Below are 12,824 nucleotides of genomic sequence, written 5' to 3' on the forward strand. Positions count from 1 at the left end.
TATTTCTTTATACATTGCTTTTATCGTCTTATAATTTAAAAATGTCTAAAATCTAAAATACATTATCCTTTTATCTTAATTATGTTTACTTGTAGTGTAAATGTTATGTAATTTGTTATGAAGACCTTGTTCACTTAATATAATTTAATGCTGAATAATAATGTCCATAATTACATTCATAATAATGATATACTGAAAATTTGCCGTAGTCATTATCTCTCGCCACCGCCACTGACTGGTTTGGTCCATTGCCATGACTGCACCATGCGATGACGGAGTTGCGCGTCAAATGCACCAGGGGGCGTTATATCTTTCCATACACGTGTGTGTGCTGGTTTTACAGGAGCGCCACGGTCTGTTCCAGGTTTGCTTCCTCAACCTGCTCATCATCCCACAAACTCTGCCTTGGACCAATGAAAATGTGAAAGGGCGGTCCGTTGCTAAGGAGGAAGTTTGGTTGAGCCGCTTGCTCGCAGCCATTCAGCGGCGGTGGCCGAAGCGATTGGGCTGCGTGAGTCTTTCGCAGTGCTTTCTGTGGAATTTGAATTATTTTTCCTCGGAGGGGGCCGACGCACGCGCCTTCGCGGCGGGGAGGGGGCGGATTTCGTGACGGCGTACCGACTGGCTCGGCCTAGTGGTCACAGGTAAGGTGCGTTGTATTCATACGCTTCCCCTCTCTCGCTGTCGCTGTCTCTTCGATTAGCTCGCTAGCACGCCGTGCTAAGCGTGTGTTTGCGGATGTGGCTACGTTAGCTCCATTCCAAACCTTCATTTCAACGCCACCCAGTTCGCTTGTCTGTAGGACAAACTCACGCTAAGTCGACGTACAAGTCCAGCTGATTTTGCTCTGTAAAATGTCCAAGGAGTTCATTTAAACGACCAAATAATAGGGGTTGTGCCGTGGGTTATCTCAAGTAATCTACCTGGACGAGGTGAGCTTTTAATGTGACATAAATGCTTCACTTATCACCTGATTTCCGGGTTGTGTGACGTCGTTACTCGCCGTGCATGCAAGTAAATGTTTATGTATGAGTGTGTGTCAATGTCTGAGTGTATGTGTGTGTGTGTGTTTGTACATGAACAAATTGTAATATTTTGTATAAATGTGGTCAGTGCTTCCTAATTTTTTCCTGTTACTCCCCACCAAAAGAAGAAAACATTTATTTGTCAATAAATTGTTATAAGTACACCTCTGCACAACATTGAACAAAACAACAATAAATACAGATCAACTTATAACGTATACAACATATAATAACTTGAACATGTGTTTAGTTTGTCACAGATAAGATTTGCCTAAAATTACAAGAAAGAAATGAATAAGATCACCACTGCCACCTACTGCAGTGGATGTGCAATTGCACTTTATTCTTGTACGGCAAATAAAGCATGTTCCCTCGGACCCAATGCATCACACTGCACCCCCCCCCCCCCCCGCTAATGTAGCTTGTGTACTGTATATGTAAGTAGCAGTGCAACTGTGTGTGTGTGTGTGTGCGCGCGCTTGTAAAAAATGCCACAGCTATGTGTGGATGGTGAGGCTTATAAATATATCTATTTATGTGGCTGATGATGAGCCAGCGTCGTATGAATGAGTGGAAAAAAGCAGCATGAAGGGAGAGTCTCAGAGGTTGGTACCACATGTTGAATTCTGCCCGAGCCGTGACGCAACGCGGGTTGATAAACTTGCTTTGCGACCATGAAGCAATCACGGGGCCTCACTTTTAGTTTCGTCACTGATAGCAGCGGGGTATAGCAAACCCTCACTATTTGCGGGATTTAGGGACCAAGCCCCGACGCGAATAGTAAAAATTTAGTTTGTAACATCCCCATCATCTCAAAATGTTCAACTGTCAAAATGAGCAGTTTAAACTTGGCTTTACAGGATCAGGATTTTTGGGGCCGATCAGCGACTTCCGATCAGCAATCTGCACAAAATATTAACCTTAAGGCACTGTGGGGATTGACACTGTCTGAAATAATCGATGCTTACAATACCACGAAAAATAACTTTGTCATTTAAGTAATTCACATCAGCCATTTTAGGATTGATTAGCAGACAAGCACACAAGTGACAAAATCACCGCACAGCAAAATAAAGTTCATACGGAGCTTTTGTTGGTAACTAATTCAAAATCAATCTTTATTGGATTACTCGTTTAGTTGATAGAGGAATAATGTGTGCAATACATTGCCTCCACTGACTTGTTTATAAAGAAGACAAAGACTAATAAATGCTGGACAACTTTTTTGAGGCTCTCTGCATGAGAAACTTGTGGTGAGTTGAGATTTAGACTCGAGTCCCATTTTTGATGTCCTATGTCTCAGAAAGTCAGATAGATGAATCATGCGGCGACAAAAGTCCCGCAGACAATGGTACGATGCATGGTGACAAATCTCCTCCCGAGGTTTGCTAGTATTTTTGTCTTACACCATATCGTCATTTTATGACTTTTCTGCATAAATGCCTGCATACTTTTGATAAGAGCTGCTGGCGAGTTTGACACACACACACACACGCCCTTGTGAAATGTACAATGTATAAAAAAGTACGACTGAAGCTGAATGGGACCTCATGGAATCTGATATCCGCCGATCAGAATCAGGCCTTTTCCCAAATGTGGATAAAACTAACTAGATCCATATCCATGTCTTCAAACTCGTCTACAAATGCTTCGAGGTGTGCGGACATTAAATGATGTCTAAATGTGGTACACTTGAAATGAATAGACTGCGGCTGAATTAATTGTATGACTTGTATCATGACATTTCCTTCAAGAGGTTGATGCAAAATCTCTGCCCTGAATCTGCACAGGGTTAATTTTTTTCCCCCACATCGACTAAACTTTGTCGAAATGAGTTGGCGTGATCGCGGTGAGTCAGTCAGAACGTCTCCATAAAAGACTATTTTCGAACGTTCGCGATCATTTCTCACTTCCTCGGTATGACGGAATGGTGGATTTTCACGTTGTTGTTGCAAATTGAGCCTCCCGTGATCGTTGTGGTCACTCAAGCCGCCGCGATCAATTTCCGCAGCATTTCACATGTCGCACACAAACACGAGCGGCGCGTTGAAACCGCAACCGATCTGAGCCTATTTTGGTCTGGCGGCATCCAATCAGGGTCATCTTGATTGTAAAAACGCTGTTGGCCGGACTCCTGACCGGCTCAGAATAGGTCGCGGGGGAAGACGTCTCTTCTTTCTCATGAGCTTTCAATACAAGTTCATCAAGCCCGGAGCGTGCGAGTGTCCATCTCCAAAAGCACCGCCGCTGACCACATGATTTCAGGATCTCTCCCGATCAGCAAAATTAGTTAATCACCGCTTTTTTTTTTTTTTCCTTTGGCCGTGCTCGTTTCAAGAAAGCGAATCAACAGAAGCATCTTTTTATGAGTGCACCCATTTGGGACTTTTATCTTTAGCTCCTAATTAGGTCCAAGGGGCTTTGTGCTCCTCTTATGTCGTTGCCTGTTAAATCTGTGAGGTGTGTGTGTGTGTGTGTGTGTGTGTGTGTGTGTGTGTGTGTGTGTGTGTGTGTGTGTGTGTGTGTGTGTGTGTGTGTGTGCGCGCGCACGCGCCTTTCAGGTTGTGTGCAGGAGGAGGCTTTTTGTCCCCGGGCAGACCCTACATAGTGCGATACCTGAGCCCTCCTCATGCTTTATTCATACCCACCGATCTGTAATTAAGACGAGGTGCCTCGGCAGGATGGCCCCCTCGACGTCATCTCGCAAGGGACGTCTGGTTCGTTAGGCAAATAGCTGTTCAATTAGCTGCTTAATAGCTGTTTTTCCCCTCTTTTTTTTCCCCCGCCCTCCACGTGTCCGGGTTACCAGGACACTTGTTCCCTGGGAACCAAACGACATAGAATGTTGTACCTTCTAGTGACACGAACAAAATAAGGTGAAGATAGTTGACGAAAACTGGTATCAATTTCATGCGGGGGTAGATTTTACACAGATTTATTTTGATCTGACTGAACAGCTGTACAGAAGAAGGAATGTCGTTTGTGAATTGTAGCCTACTTTGCTTTATTGCCCGTTAATTATTGTGACTTTTTTTTTTACTTGCACTCAACAAATGCTTCATCAATTATATAAAAAAAAAACCCAAATATTAATCAAACAAAAATGAAACTAAAACAAAGTACTGAAAAAAAAAGTAAAACCTAACAAATCCATCTTCAATATTAATTACAATTTGCTTGATTGAAAAGCAAAAGTCAAAATGAAATAAAAACGAACCATCTTGAAAAATCCACAAATATCATAACCCTGGGCCAGGCAGAATTTGATCCCAAAAAAAGAATTGCATGTGAAGGAGTTGTATACAATCAATCACAAGCACTGCTTTTACTTTGGAAAACAATACTATACATTTTTGCAGATTTTCTGACAGACTTTATGGACCAAACCCGTTTCTGAATCGTAATCAAATTACATGTTCGCCTTTTCTGTCCTGCCGATTAGATTTTTTTTTCTGATGATTTATCAAACGATGCCTTGCAGTGCCTTTAAAAACTATATTTTAATAAGTTTAAGTGTCGCCCCCCCCCCCCAAAAAATGTTTTATTGTCTCTGTATTTCCAATTGTTGATGAGTCGTTAACGCATCCATCGGAGTAAATGGGGTTTCATCGATTCACAGTGGACTCAAATGAATTGATAAAATCAATAAATCCCCCCAGCTCACAGGCGAGAAAAACGAGACCCGCGTGGACGATGTCGACGAGCAGGTACTTTGCATTCCTGCAGCGCAAAGAAGAGGCCCTTCTGGCCCACGAGTGTGCAGAACAATGGCCCCGCTGTGCCCGCTGTCCATTTGGCCGCCTTCGTGCCGCATTTCAGCGAGGGGCATCGGCGGCTTTTTGCTCGGCGAGGTGTGTTGATGACCGGGTCGGTGCCTGGCGGTCTCCGACCCGTTCCTGCCCACAGCGGCTGCGCCTCACCGGGGGCGAACAGTAATTCCTCATTAATTGGCGGGCCGGGCCGTAGTGGATCAAAGGTGCCTTGGCAGATTGTGCCGCCCTGGTAGTTTTCCAAACTGGTCCATCCTCGGATTTGGGCCTCTGTATGTTTGTGATTACGCTTATTAGGGAAGATATGACAGAGCTTTGCTCTGCATAGCTCGCACTGGAATTCCTCCATGTTGCACTTTGAGAGTGTTGGGAAATCCAACGAAAAAGTCCAACTTGTCCGACTACGACGATGCACTGGGAGATGAGGACAAACTCTGGCGAGTTTCGCCCAAAAAACGTCATTGACACACCAAAAATGTGTATAATTGCACGTATTAATAATTTAACCGGTAATGATATGAACAATGATGATCCTCAAACGTAACGAATTAATCTGATTGATGTAATTTTTTTTTTCGGGCCTGACCAGCCGATTTAATCCACAGATGTTAGCTCTTTTAAAATGGGCAGATTTTTTTTTATTGTATTTTTTAACACATTCACACACTTATATATTGATGATGTTCGAACCCCCCCCCCCTCCAAAAAAAAAAAAGGAAAAAAAACAACTTGGCAAAATCTGTTGTAAAGTTAAACAAATACTAAAGGACAAAGTATTGTGAAAGAGTGAAATGATCGGCCTGTAATTGATATCTGTGTTAAAGGACCAAAAATTATATTATTTTATTATATTTAGTGTTAGTTTTTTTTAAATATTATTAATCTGCTAATTAATCAGTTACCATGATTTTATTCTGCCAAATATCGGACTTGGCCAAAAAATAAAACAAAATCCACATTTATTTATTTAGTCATAATTTTGGGGGGGAAGGGGGGTTCGTTATTGCCTTAATTTTCACCTCCTTGAGCTGTCACATTCCTCGCATTTTTACACATTGATTGCGGTTCGTTTATTTTAGCAGCAAGTTACTGTACATCATCGAAGAGTACTGTCGAGGTCACGTTTTACAATAAACCTTCACTAACGTCGCACGGCCAGGTAGTGCTGGCAGCCCGGCGTAAATCTGCCGGAGTATTTAAATTCCGCAGACGTCCCACCTCTTGACAAATAGTCCGGGTGGGATGAGAGTAGCGCTCGAGTACGTGAACGGCATTCCTGACATACACGAGGGGCGTAACGGCTGCACTCCGTACCACTCTTAAAAATAAAAATGAAAAAAATCAACGAACCATAAAAAAAACAAAAAACCCCAATCCAACCATTTCTCCGTTCAGACATGCAATCATTTTGTTTTTTCTGTTTGGCGAGTTCACACCCAAGACAAGTGTGGCGAGAGTCAAAAGCGTGCCTTCATGGGTCTCGGCCAGGTTAGCGGGATGGTGCAAGATTGCAAGTATGTTCGCTCAGCGTGAATTTCCTGTTCTACCATCCTCTCGTCGCTCCTGCTGCTTAGACAGATAATGCTACGCGCACGCACGCCCCAAGCAGGCCTTGTTTTCCGCCTCGTCATCTCCGCCTTTGACCACCATAGCCTCTTCCGCACAGAGATTCCGCAGAAATTGCTCGATCAGAGCTGAAGCAGAAGAGCATCAGTCAGCATTTGCCTTTCACACCGACACCAGAAAAGACAGGAATTTGCTGCAACCGGAATTTTTACCATGGAACTATGACCGAGAGGCCCACTGTGTTTTGACTGCTCGAAAAATAGTAAGCTTCAACAAAATTTCGGCACAGATTCATTTCAAAGCGCCCGAAACGTGAACATGTGTGATTGAAACATTTCACTTCCGGGAACTACAAGAACCGATAACAAAAATTTCGTAGAACTTAAAGTCACTGGAAACAAGGAGTATGGCGGATGGTTTTGAACTAGCGACCATCACAGTGAATGGTTCATCGCAGAGTACTGTATCTAGAATGAGACTTAAACATCAGGGAAATTCAAGCTTTTCTCTCAGCTCTGACTATTTTGTCTCGCGTTTCTCACGCCCGCAGATCCCCACATGATTAAAAATATATCCGCTAAAAGCCTCCAGTGGCTGTGATATATCCCACGAGGATATATTCCAGCTAGCTAGCTCGCGAGCTAACAAATCTTGCATTTGCGCAAGATAAGCAATGATTTTAGATTTAGTTATTTTGTTTTCATTAGCTTTCATAATCTTGCTACCTGATAATGTCGAATTCCCTCTACAGGGCCAATCATCCATTATGTGGCGTTTGGGGAAAGATTGTTTATAAATTTCAAAGCAATCGAGCCAAAATCCAGAACACTTACTTATCTACCAGACAGGCTTTTTTTTTTCTTTTTTTGCCGGTCTGTAAGTTGAGTGTTACGTCAGTCTCACCAATTCACATGCGGAACGTGTCCGCTATCAGCGACGCACTGATGAGTTACTTTACCGTTTTATAGCCCCGTGTAAGTCAGCGAGCCACCTTGGATTGTAAAACTTCCTCTCACATCAGCATTTGTTCTCGGAGATTCAATAAAATGTGCTCATGCCCATGTGGAATTAATAGATCACATATTAACTGCACGTTGCCACACCGCCTTGGTCAATATGTAACGGTGGCTCCGCTTCCGAAGGTTCAATGCTACGCTAACAGAGCATAGCCGCTGCTGTGCTGCTTTCTCGACAAGTTTTAATAACGCTTGAGAGACTTTTTGGCCGGAGGCCTTGAGAAGCAGGAGTGCTTTGTCAGTTTTTTTAGAAGCTAAGTGGATTTCAAGAGTAATAAAAAAGGGGGATGGATTGAAGGTTCCCAAGGCCGAGCTGAAGATTGACTGGCTTTTCATGAATAAAGGAGGGCTGCTCGATGAATTGATTGTATTGATCAATCAGACGTTTTGTTTTATTTATTATTTTTTGTTTTTTGCAGTTTCACTAGTTCAAGGTGCGTCCCCACTGACCCTGGACTGTTTTCCACTAACCGCATGTTTATATTCATATTATTTCCACGGGAGCTGATGTTTGGGAAAAACTGATTGAAAGCTTCTTTGGTATCATTGAGATATGAAAGGGGAAGTCACTTCAAAAGTGTTTCCAGTAGTCTAAACAGTTATGCCGAGTATTTTTTTGCGTTTTGTAGAATATGAGTGAAACAGCAAACTCCCCTGTTGTCATCCATCTTAGAGGACGGCCATTTTGCTTCTTGCAGTCGACTGAAAGTGACATCACAGACTTGAGGCTTCGAGGTAACGACCGTCACGGCTCACCCGTTCTCCGGGTTTGGTCATGTGATGTTCACAAGCTGAGCTCTTAGGCGCGCTGGCGAAACCTGCTGTAGTATTTGTGTGGTGACGTGCGCGTGGCCTAGTAAGTGACTTACGCTGTGACTCCAGCTCCGGCTGATGATTTGGCGTGCGGTTAGTTCAGTGTGAGTGGCTTCTTCGTGCCCCGGGACGTGCTTTCGTTTTAATATTTGTGTGTTTGACTGTGTGTTCCTTTCATTAAACAGCTAAATGTCCAACGGCAAGGTGCGCCATATATAAGGATTGTTTTATTAAGAATTGACCAAGCGACGGCTTGTAACTCGACAACCCTTTGTGTACTTGCTCTGGTGGTCGAGTGGTTAGTGCAGGGGTGGGCAAACTTTTTGGCTCGGGGGCCGCATTAACTTTTAAAATTTGACAGAAAGGCCAGGTCAGCACGAGCTATGGTACATAAAAAAAAAAACTGCATTTGTTGACAGTCCATATCAAACATCAACAGAACAAAAGCATGAAAGTACGTTATTAATATACTTTTTTTAAATGACAAAAGTGTTGTTGATGACCTATTTTAGCTTGTGCATCGCTGCAGATGGGTTGTGATCAGACCAGTAGAAGTAGAGCGATACAGAGGTACTAGGTGGTCGAAAAGATTGCCCCCCCCCCCCGTGTTCTGCAACTTCAAGTCAATGCGCCACCTGGCGGTGAAATGCCTGTCATTACAAGTCCAATTGAAATGAATGCAATCATTCACATCGAACCTTAATTGTAGACCAACCTTCGGCGGGCCGGATTAAAAAGACCAACCGGTCGGATTCGGCCCGCGGGCCGTAGTTTGCCCACCACTGGGTTAGTGCGTGGAACTCACAGTGCAGACTTTGTGGGTTCAATCCCGGCTCCAAGCCTTCCTGTGTGGAGTTTGCATGTTCCGCCCGTGCCTACGTGGTTTTTCTCCGGGTACTCCGGTTTCCTGCCACATTCCAAAAACCTGCATGGCAGGCTGATTGAACACTCTAAATTGTCCCTAGATGTGAGTGCGGTTTTAATTTTTTTGCGCGTATGCCGTTTCCCCTTCGCGACACTTCAAAAACCAGCAAGTGCCTTTCACCGTGGAACCTCTGCAAAATGTGATGCCAACGCCGTCATTTCTCAGGGCTGTTTCTAACTCCCGCGTGGTCACTGTCCCAATAAAAATATGCATACTCTACGCGACTTGGACTCTTTCACTCTTTCGAGATTCACATGACTATGCAAAAGGGGGGAGGGTGGGGGGGCACAGATCACTTTCGAGACAGTTTCAAGATCCCTCTTACATGATGTTGCCCAACTCAACTTGATAGAGAGCTTAAAAGAACCACCGCCGCATCCAAAGCGCTGCACATGACACAACATTGGTCAACGAGAGGGGTCGATTTCAATTGATGGATTTTCTGTTGTCGCGCGTCTTTTCTTGGGAGTTAAAAATGATCGCGTCAGCCCGCAAATGTGGCAAGCCGCAACTGTAACCTCCTGATCTCCAGGCGGCCACCGCACTCATCCCCCGGCTATTTTACGCAAGGATTAATCAGCCTTCCATTCCAAGAGAGATTATTCAAATAGTTGTTGCATCGAGAATGGGAAATATCATCAACACAACTGTTTCTTCCTGTAGAAGCCAGAGAAATATCCTGCAATTTTTTTTCTTGCTCTCATTTTGTTCAGCCGTGGGTTATATTTGTCACCTCTTTGCATACTATCTATCCAATCTGAGTTTTATCAAACTGAATTTAAATTGAGTTTGAAATCATGGAAAATAGCGGCATGCAAATAATTTTGTATCCAAATATTGTCCAATGTATGTCGAGAAGGGATTTAGTGAAAATAAGTGCGATAAGAAAAAAAATTTGCCTCCTCGGAATAGATTTTCAGCTAGAATGAAAAGAGCAAATCCATTTTGCAAGAAACGTGAAGTTAGAGGGCCCATTATTTGCCTTCTTGGGCTGTGGGCCAAAGGTACTGGAAAACAATATGGCACGGCGGATCTTCGACCTCGGCTTTTTGTTTGACACCTGGGGTGTAAACAAAAGGCCAAAATATATTTAAAGATAAGCCTGAGCTGAAACCCTTTTTCATGCTTTTTAAAAACATTTTTTCCCCTCACCAGGTGTGACTAAACAGGTCCTCTTGCTGCATGGCCGGCGGCCAAAGTTCCTCACATGATTCATTCCGATCCACCTTCCAAGCCCGACGTTCACCGCCCCATGGCTAAATCAGCTTTTTGTCTTTCTGCGCATCTTCATCTTTGTACAGGAAGGAAGAGCACACCATCATCCTGTCACTCGCAGACGTACTTCTAAGCCCCGCGTCGCCACGGGGGAAGTGTCGCCGTGTCGCGTATACATAACTGCGACAGCATACAAACGGGATGCGCGTGTTGGCAGCTCGTAAGCGACGCCCCACCGAGCTCTAATATGACGTGACCTCAATAAACAAGTTATGAGGGAGGTGCGAAGCGACCTGTGAACATCTTATTTGCAAATGCCGGAGTGTAACGTGCCTGTGCCGCCGCCTGACTTCCAATTTCTCGCCTTCCTGAAAGCCCTGGACGGTGAACCCGGGCTATTCGTGGGGGTTAGGGATCGAACAACATTGCAAATAGCAAAAAATGATCGAGTAGTTGACATGCTCTGGCCTACAAAACGTTTAGAATTGCTTATATTAATAATTAAAACCACAAGTATCAAACCTGAGGCCCAGGGCCCAGATCTACCGGAGCTCGCTGGGAAGTATTTACAGAAACGCTTTTCTGGCTCTTTTTTTTTTTTTTTATGTGTTTTGTATTAATCCTGACTTAAAAAAAAATGAATGATGTCATGAAAGTAACATAAATGGTGTATGCTGTTTAGAGAGCCAAAATTTTGCTTTTGGGATGTGGGAGTTGTTTGCAGAACTCGGTGCCAAGTTGAAACATATGTTTCAATGCAGAATCCATTTTTGCAGCACTTCAACGTGAGATAATCAACCAGGATAGTCGAGCAAAACACTGCTCAAAAAATGTTTTTAAAATTTTTTTAAAATCAGAAATGCAAGTAGAATTTTCCAGGTGGATATTATTTATTTATTTTTTGGGTCCCAAATCTACTCTCATTTTTTTTTCTCATTGTTTGGGGAGACATGAAAGCCATTTTTGATTAAAATTTGCTATCGACCAGTGTTATGGACGGCCTTTGAAATGCGTTGGGAGAAAATAAATGTACTCTCGTCCCCCAAAACGAAAGACATTTTAACATTTTAAAATCGATATTGTTTTCCAAATTACGACTCTGTAGGTGCTTTACCCAATGTGTATGTAAAAAAGTTTGAAATGTCCCAATCCAAAGTGTTTGAAGAGTACCACGTACCATTGCCACCGAACATGAGTCTTAATGGGAAGATTAAAAGCACCCCTTTTTCACAAAAAGCTCCAAAATGCACATGCCATGTTGAGACTTTGGAGACATCCCGTTAGGCCACAGGTCCAACCTTGGTCAACACCCCACCACCCCCCACAACCCCCTCCCTTTGAGTAAAACGTTTGATGTGTTTGTGTGTCAGGGTCGAATGCTCCATTGTGCAGTGCTCCAATCTGGCCAGGGCAGATAAGAGCGAGCGAGCGCCTCACCTCAAACACTCTCCAACCCCCGACGACCACAGCCCGTCTCGTAGAACGGGTTTTATTACACAAAGAGTTTCGTTGGGTGTGTGTCGTGTACTACTAGGTGTGTGTGTGTGTGTGCGCAGACAGTCAGATCTCCCTGGATTAAAAAATCTCTTAATCCCATCAGATCCCCATCCGCTCAAAAAAGTTAGCGGCTCGCAAAACGTCGGAATGCTACGGCTCACTGACTTCCGCTCCTCCGGTTTACGAGCGGCCGAGCCAAACATGAGCCGGTCCTTCAAATATGGCCGCACCTCTCACTTCTCATTTGGATCAGCGGCTTTTTAATTGGGTCTCTTTGGCGCCGTGCTAATCTCCCCGCAAAGTTGAGAGGACAATCGTGTCGAGCGGTGGTTCTCAAACCTTTTGGGCCAAGAACCAACTAAAAAGTTCTGAGCCCTCTGCAAGTTCCACCAACATTCCACAACTTTCCTAAAAAAAACAACCCAGTTTCATCCCTGAAAGGTGTATTCAGTCCCCGTCGTCGTAAACATCGCAACACATCGACAGATGATGATGCTCGCAGGCAAATGTTTCTGTTATAGATGAATAAAGGACACGGGGGGGGGGGGGGGACAACCAACCCAACAAAGAAAATGAATCCTTTCTGACCCATTAAGCACAATCGAATCATTTCCGGCAGCCCAACTGATGAGCGGTTGGGAATTCAATACTGCTCGAGATGACCCTCAAGTCCCACATGAATGCTCACGTTTGATCATTAACCGTGCGCAGCTATTCCTGATCAAGTCAGCTGCTCCTTCAGTCAGTCTCAAGTCTGAGTTGGTAGCTACATATGGATTGATCAGAAATGGCACGTAACATCGCTCGTCACGTGTCGTATCGACAAAATAAACATCAAGGTGTGTGCGCCGTAACGCACAGATGCTTTTTGTAAGCCTGCTTTCGTTGTTTGTTTCGCTGCACACCAAGACGTTATGTACAATTGTTCTCATTGGTTTTTCTGTCGCCTTTCACCTTCAGAGGCGCTCGTTTTTTTTCACCCCTCAACAGCTCTCTG

The 12,824-nt window shown here is 43.9% G+C and overlaps 1 protein-coding gene across 6 annotated transcripts in view; it reads left to right on the top strand.

Moving 5' to 3' along the window:
* Nucleotides 1-487: 487 nt before the first annotated feature.
* The window catches only part of numb (NUMB endocytic adaptor protein), a 29,000-nt gene continuing 16,663 nt past the window's right edge, over nucleotides 488-12,824 (top strand). For 3 of the 6 annotated variants that reach the window (XM_086126625.1, XM_086126630.1, XM_086126629.1), the window contains exon 1: nucleotides 488-644. The gene's annotated coding sequence lies outside the window, so the exon portion shown is untranslated. Of the gene's footprint in view, nucleotides 650-681; nucleotides 933-5,797; nucleotides 6,624-12,824 lie in introns of those variants that run through there. The other 3 variants (XM_086126626.1, XM_086126628.1, XM_086126627.1) reach the window with 3 other exon arrangements.

The sequence above is a fragment of the Hippocampus guttulatus genome, chromosome 13 (assembly GCF_054856545.1).
Source record: "Hippocampus guttulatus isolate MCC_2025c chromosome 13, RoL_Hgut_1.0, whole genome shotgun sequence".
Taxonomy (NCBI): Eukaryota; Metazoa; Chordata; class Actinopteri; order Syngnathiformes; family Syngnathidae; genus Hippocampus; species Hippocampus guttulatus.